This window comes from Etheostoma spectabile, chromosome 11 (genome assembly GCF_008692095.1).
Source record: "Etheostoma spectabile isolate EspeVRDwgs_2016 chromosome 11, UIUC_Espe_1.0, whole genome shotgun sequence".
In the NCBI taxonomy this organism is placed as follows: Eukaryota; Metazoa; Chordata; class Actinopteri; order Perciformes; family Percidae; genus Etheostoma; species Etheostoma spectabile.
The window spans coordinates 11,902,306-11,908,913 of record NC_045743.1 but is presented as its reverse complement, the minus strand read 5'-3'; the positions used below and the strand labels follow the sequence as shown (position 1 = coordinate 11,908,913).

At 40.7% G+C, this 6,608-nt stretch overlaps 1 long non-coding RNA gene across 2 annotated transcripts; it reads right to left on the bottom strand.

The window, feature by feature from the left end:
* Positions 1–1,022: 1,022 nt before the first annotated feature.
* Positions 1,023–4,748, bottom strand: LOC116698172 (uncharacterized). 2 transcript variants are annotated; one of them, XR_004334143.1, is made up of 5 exons: positions 4,493–4,748; positions 3,473–3,565; positions 2,887–3,040; positions 1,519–1,567; positions 1,023–1,347 (listed from the first exon to the last, which is right to left on the bottom strand). It is a non-coding gene; the product is annotated as an uncharacterized LOC116698172 (long non-coding RNA). The 2 variants fall into 2 exon arrangements; XR_004334142.1 differs by lacking the exons at positions 1,023–1,347; positions 1,519–1,567 and having other exon boundaries at positions 2,602–3,040.
* Positions 4,749–6,608: the final 1,860 nt, after the last annotated feature.

The following is a 6,608-nucleotide window of genomic DNA, read 5'->3' as shown; positions in this document are numbered from 1 at the left end:
ACTGCAATAGGTGATTTATTTTGCTGTGCATGTTGTACACTTACATCTATTTCCATTCACATTTGTCCTCTCATCAAACTCATATGGTGGCTAAAGAGTCAACTGAAACTCTGACTGGCTCTGCACGAGTCTGTCTCAGTGAGCAATAAGCAGCGTTAGCCCATTACACACACATGATTACGTGGCCATTTCCTCAGTGAATGAGTCTCATCAGAAGTCACTGAATAAGCCACTGAGTGTGTAATTGTTTCCCATTAGGGGAAACGTTGACTGCCATCGAGTTGCATCTCACTGCGGAGTCTGCTGACGAATGCTCGCTGTCCACTGAGTGGAGCGGGCTAATTTTGCTGTGGGTTGTGATGGAATTGCTCAAAATCCCAAAACCACCAGATCAGTTTCAGGGTGGGGTGATGTGTCTGTTTTTTTTCTGTGAAAGAAACTGCAGGGCAAGAGTTCATATGTTTGTTGATTCACTGAAGTGACACCAGGCATTAAACATTATTATCAGTCATACCAATGCCTGCAGCACTAATGTCTCTGTAGCTCAGATGCAGTCTGTGCTCTTTACGCAGCGGTGTGACTGTATGGATCATGTATTTCTTTTATTTTCTTTTTTACATTGCTGCTTTGCTTTCAGAAGGTTTTAAATTGGATTATTACAAGAATAAAAGTTTAGGGTGCTTCTGTGCAACCATGTTGTGTGGACATATGTATTCTTGTTTTGACAATTATGTTCCTTTGTAAACTAGTAGCTTTTCTACAGTGTTAACATATCTTCAGCATCATGCCCACACTCTCTCTCTCGGTCACACACACACACACACACACACTCTCTTTCTCTCTCTCTCTCTCTCACACACACACACACACACACTCTCTCCTCTCTTCTTCTCTTCTCTCTCACACACACACACACACTTCTCTGTCTCTCTCTCTCTCACACACACACACACTCTCTCTCTCTCTCTCGGTCACACACACACACACACACCACACACACTCTCTCTCTCTCTCCTCTCTCTCTCTCACACACTCTCTGTGATGAAAATTCGTTGTGCTGTTGTGAAGGTGTTGCGATAGGAATAGTTTACATTGCAAATTACTGGCCAGTCAGAAGTTCAAATGAGATCAAATGAAGTGAGACATGAGGATGAAGCAGAGAGAGGACTTTTCTCAAGTTATTAATGGCTGTCTGGATTTGGCTTTGCTACTGCACCATTGAGTTGATAGGAATGGGAGGTGATCAGTGGAGAGAGGTGGGGGTTTTCTGTACACTGCTGCCATCTATAGGATTGAGAGGGAAGTGCAATAATCACTGCAGTGGAGGTGGGAGGGGTGTCTCCATAGCTGTTGTAGAGGACAGACAGACAATATATAACGGAAAAGATTAGAACTAAAACAACTGTTTTACATGATATATCACAAACAACAATACTAAATATAATCTTGTGTATATTCAAGAACCAGAGAGACGGCATGCTGTTTTAATGTGTCTTATGTTTGATTGCAACAACTCACCACTGGATGGCAGTATGAGAAAGGGCCTGAAGTTGAGTAGAAAAAGGACCTCAAATAGCACAGTTAGTGCGAAAAGGGGGGGGAGAGAGATTAAACATTGCTATAAGTTTTGAATGTGTTTGTGCATGTCTCTTAAAGTGTGCTTCTTGTATCGGTGGGTGGATTGAAGGAGAACAAGACACAAATAGAGTTGCAACTGACACAAAGCCAGATCCTGAAAGATCTGGAAAAAAACATTCATAAAGACAGTATACAGTATGTAAAGTCAAAGTTTTCTTTCTCACTGTAGTAACACAAATCCTAAAAGTGAGATTTAGTTTTTGCAAAAAAGACAACTGCAAGGGTAATTTCCATTACAAATGTACAGCAGCATTAATAAACCCTCACGGCTTGAACTAATAGGGTTTCCTTTTCCTGTTTCTACAGAAACCAAAGTTTTTAGGAGGTGCTTAAACTTACTGTACAGTGGATAAATACATGGCTGCTCAAGTGCAATAGTTCCATAAATATATAGGCCTTGTAGTATCTTATGTTCTTGTAAAATCACTCAGCATGAAATGAAACAGTCCATGCTCTCCTTTCAAAGAACCAAACAGCAGAAAAGATTGATCAAAGTGCCTGGAGGTGAACTCCTGTCACATTTAGGCTATTTGTCTTGTTTTGGATTGTGACTTTCCCAATTGAACCTATTTCAAAGTCCCAACATAACTTTGAGAACAACTCAGCGCTGCATACAAGTCACAAGTTTGTGCCGAGTTTAAATTGACTTAAACAGGAACATAACATTCTCCAATAAAAACAAATGAGGAATAAGCATTGGCCTGATTTTTAAACCAGTTTGTCCAGAAAGATAGCAATATATGACATTCATAAAGGGGTTTCAGGTGGATTTTCCAGCATAATATCATAGCCTCACTTGGGAAATTCTACACATGAATCTCATGAAGCCGATGCAGAGCTAAAACATAGTTAATGTTGGTTGACTTGACATAATGCCTTTTAAATGATCTGTCACAGTGATTACCATAATTAAAGATAATTTTTAACTTGAGAAAAGAGATGTACATTTACATGTTCCTTTTGTTCTGTTACGGTTCAGTTTCTCTAAGCCCTAGCAATGTTGTCGTATCATCTGCGAGAGAATGTTCATTTCGGTCTCAGAAAATGGGTGATAACGAGAGCAATGCATGCATCGAAGGTGCACTGACGTTGGTTCACCTCACTGAAGGATGACAATCGGTGAATTAATAAATACAATAACGGTGAAAGGAATGTAGAATTTATTTGTATAAAGAACGAGGGATATTGCAGTTAATAATGCTAGAGAGTTTTGGTAAGCAGGAAGATACAGTACCTTTGCACAATTACCTTTTAAAGTGGGTCCTCTGGTGGTTTTCTAATAACTCAGACATTATGGACAACATTTGTGAAAGAGGCCCAGACAGGTAAGGCCTCAACAATGGTTAGAAGTGTGTCAGTTTTTCCATCTGAGTCTTCTCCTCTGCTCTCTTGACCTAAGAGCCTGCAACCACAAGAAACGTGCTGACATTTGGAAAAAAAAGGTGAGATGTGTGCCAAAAGTACTTGCACCAACTGCTATATTCTTGACTTTCTTTCTCCGTTTTCCCTGAGTTGCAAGCTGAATGAGCTGAATGTGTGAATAACAGATTGGGAGAGTCTAGCAAGTAGTTTCACCACTAAATAAATGACGATTAATCCACAGCAACTTCTTTATTTCTGTTAAATTATTTAATTACTGTTGTTTTGCAAACTACTACAACTATTCTCTAAGTAGCCAGTTTTCCCATGACATAGAACTTAAGTGTTTCTTTTGATAGCCCCACCTTTCATTTGAGAAATCATTTACATCATGATTGCAGGATTACCAGCAGTGACAACACTTCAGTTTGAGTAACAGTACTGGCCTCTTCTGAGAAATACAGTAATGCCAAACCTTTCAGACCCACAGACGGCGACTCGTCAGCCTCCTTGTACAGAAACAACTGTGAGTGTGACCCACTGTGTTGATAATGTACGCAAGGTAAAACTACAAAGTAGAAGAAAAAAAAAAAGCTGTGAATCAAAAATGCATTTCAATTTGAGTGTTATGGTTCTGTCATCACAAAAGGTAATGTACTATAAAGACAGCTGAAGGTGTTATGGTGGTAGAATGAATGTAATTTGCTGGGATGTTGATTGATGATAAAGTACAGAAAGTGACAGGTAGGGCCCAGAACGCAGTGTCTCCCCAGCCCACATTCAGCACTGAATGTGATGCAAATGGGATAACATAAAGGGCTGACATTTACTTTTGCACTTTGGTTTACAGTATGTGTGGCTGCCCTTTGAATCACTAGTGATCATTTTAAACATGACTCCCTCAGTCAAACCATTTTCCCACCCCCGAAAAACTGATAACATACTCTGCAGAGGAATAGCAGCTTTGTCACAGTCATACTGAAAATTATGAAAAAAAAATACAGTCCAAGCTAATTTATTTTTGGAAATGACACTGATCATGCATGCTTCTCAGTCAACCTCAGACATTCAGATTTGGCGTATTGTTTGAAATGTATGAAACTTCCTTCTCTTTATTTGTCTATGTGAAAAAACAAACAGGTTTTGTCTTCACATTTATTTCCTGTTTTCAGTTCAGCACACTGCAGCTGTGTATCCACTTATGTCAAACCACCAGTGCCTGTATCCCCACATCCCAACATCAGGTTCCTTACAATAAGCTTGTGGTTGTTTGCCTCCTGACAGCCCTCAAACTGTATCTTGCTTCCCAGTATATTTTGACAGTTCAAGTTGATCAGCAGGTGTGCACTGCCCTACAAAACCCCACTTTCTCTCTTTCTGTCACGTTCTCTATCATCCTGTGTCTGATGCATTCATCCCTCTATCTCTGTCTCTCTCAGTTTCTCAATTATTGTTCCTCTCTCTGTCTCTTTCCCACTCTCTCAGCCTGACTTACCATGAAGCATCTGATGTGTGTGCTGATGTCCTTTCTTGGTTACTTTCCCCACTTGCCCTGGCTCTCTCTTAAACTGTTTTGCTCTTCCCCTGACTTCCTTTTTCTAGGGTCACATGCAGAGGCAAACCATTGTTTTATTCTTAAATGCCTCTCCCCGCTTTGTCTATCTCTTTGTGCATGTTGTTCACCCCACAGTTCCTCCCCTCTAGACATGGCTGCATAACGCGGGCAAGCAAAGGAAGGAAAGTGGAAGTTCCCCCACAGTCCTACTTCCTCCCCATTGCGACCTCGCTCTTTTAAGCGCCCTGACCGCAAACCAGCCTAACATTACACTTTGGAGGCCTTTGCACAGGGTGTCATAAACTTGGCCTCAAACATAGCTTGAGTTCCAGCTTACCTGCAGACATAGATGTAATTTGTTTAGCAACTTTGTGGGATTCCATCTGTTAATTTGCATGAATTGAAAAGGTTTTAAGGATATTCCACTGACAACAATAATCCACAGAACATCGTACTCTAAATCATTAAAGTGGGTAGATTGTAGTAAGAAAACTACTCATGCCAGTTTTCAGTATTCCCCACAGATTCTCATGCTTAGCACCACTCTCTCCCCTGTTTCACCTCGAATGTTTCAACACTGACATTACACTAATCTGTAACGGAATTGCATTATTCATTTCCCAGTTTCTCACATTACATGATCAAACCCAAGCAGCGAAACTTAACAAAGCTACAGCATGTGATACCACATTGCTGCACTGCTCCAACTAGCCACACTAACTTCTAAAATACGGGTGTGTAACAGAAACAAACTGGGCGTGTGTGTGTCAGTGTGGGTTGTTGCGTGTTTGCATGTGTGTGTGTGTGTGTGTGTGTGTGTGTGTGTGTGCACGCGCATGTCTTTGCTGGTGTGTGTGAAGTTTTAAGGGCCAGTCCAAACATCCACCACTACCTGGCAGGAAAAACAGGAATAGGACTTGTCACCGTGGCGATTGCACAACCTTGCTGTGGATTCTTACTGGGCTGAAAAAGATCTGGAACTGCTCCCTGCACTGTAACCTGAAACCCAGAGGACAGGCTGCACCACTTGTAGCTTAGACAAAAGCCACATGATTCTTAAAAATGACAGTGACAATCCAAGGGGTGATTTTAAACTTAGCAATCATTTACTATTAGTATGTGTTGGTATATTACTCACTACAAGTAAGGAAATTAATGCTTTTCTCTGTTCCATAGAAATTACATTGTATATAGGCCTACTTCTATATAGTCATATTTGTCACATTATATTTTCTTTGACATGGTGTACTGGCTGAATGCTTGTCAGACTCCAGCACCTCTATGAGGTGTGTTTTGGTGTTAATCTGAGTGGGTAAAGTGTGTCTGTACATAGGTGTGGATGCAGTAGTTTCCAATGCTTCTGACACCTCCAGACAGCTAACAGGATCTGCACAAGAAGTGTCACAGGCAGTGGAACAGTGGACAGAGAAAGTCTTGTAACAAGAGCCACGAAGCAGTCCACGATCTGTCCTGAGGAGAATATAACAAGTGAGTTTAAGTGCTGTAACAATTAGTGCATCCAGCATTAAATAAATCCTACACTTCTGTAGGAATGTTAAGACTTCTTCTAACTACTTACTAATTTAAACCTTTCATGCCGTTTGCATCCTGTTCTGGCCACTGTTAGTAGGTGGTTCCAGCTGGTTCATGTGCCATTACTTTTACCGAGGGGTCAAAACCATGACATTAGGTCAACAGTTAATTTCCAGATGTCAGACCCCAGACCTAAAGCACATAAGAAATTATTATTGTAGAAAACAATAGATCAGCTTTTCCTTTGCACTTAACACTTAAACAATGAATTACTAATAGCCATCTGCTTACTTATTTCAAAGTGCTTTTGTTTCATACAACAATCATTTCTTTAGCACAGACTTTCCTTCGCCATTCTTTAATATGGTTCATTACAGCACATAACATCCTCATCTGAACCACAAGCTGCATTTGACATTTAGGATTTTTTTATGAAGTGGCGGTTTGGCCCTCAGCAAGAGAAAGAACGTGCATTACTCTAATGGTTGACTGTCCCCCAAAGAGCAAGGTCTGGCCTCCATAC